This window comes from Caenorhabditis briggsae (assembly GCF_000004555.2).
Source record: "Caenorhabditis briggsae complete genome, chrV, whole genome shotgun sequence".
NCBI lineage: Eukaryota > Metazoa > Nematoda > Chromadorea > Rhabditida > Rhabditidae > Caenorhabditis > Caenorhabditis briggsae.
In genome coordinates, this window is record NC_013488.2 from 17,875,676 (window position 1) to 17,876,488 (window position 813).

Genomic DNA, 813 nt, shown 5'->3' on the forward strand with positions numbered 1-813 from the left:
CTTCAGCTATGACATCATTCTAATTCAGCTCGGTACCAAAATCCAAAAATTGTTTTTTTTTCAAATTTTTTCAAAAATTATTTTTTTTCCTGATTTTTCAGGATTTTGAAATGTGTTCTATCAGAAAAAGCATATTTGAAAACCCTGAAATTGTTTTTGTAGTCTGCAACCTATCCATTATCACGTTATCATTATCACGTTGGCGAAATGTCGCAGTAAAATTTTCGAAAATTTATTCTGGGCGGGCCGAGCGGGCCGGACCGGNNTANATAAAACAGCTTACCGCAATACCCGTACTAAATTACCCCCACCCCCACCCACACTTTCCCTTACAACCAGATCTTCTCGCATACCTCCAACTCATATCCCAAACTCTCCCCCACAAAACTCCAAATCATCACCATCACAAACCATTTTCTCAAATCACACCACTCTACATCTCACCCCTACGCATAGACATAACCGCACCCAACCATAAACAATACTTATAACTAAACCACACAACCCCAAAACAACACGATAACCCCCCCCTCACCACCCCCACCATTTCAATCACCACCCATACAACACACCCCCACCACCATCCAACTCAACACCCCACCCCCCAACCCCCTACCAACCCCATCTAAAAACCCACACCACCAAACTTACCTCTCTCAAAACCGCCCACACCTCCCCCCACCCTCCCTACCCCCACCCCACACCTCACACACCCCACCCCACACCCCCTCCTCACACACGCCCTCACCAACACCTCTCCAATACAAACATTAGCTCCCCCTTACCACCCCCTCATAACCTCCCCCACCCCCA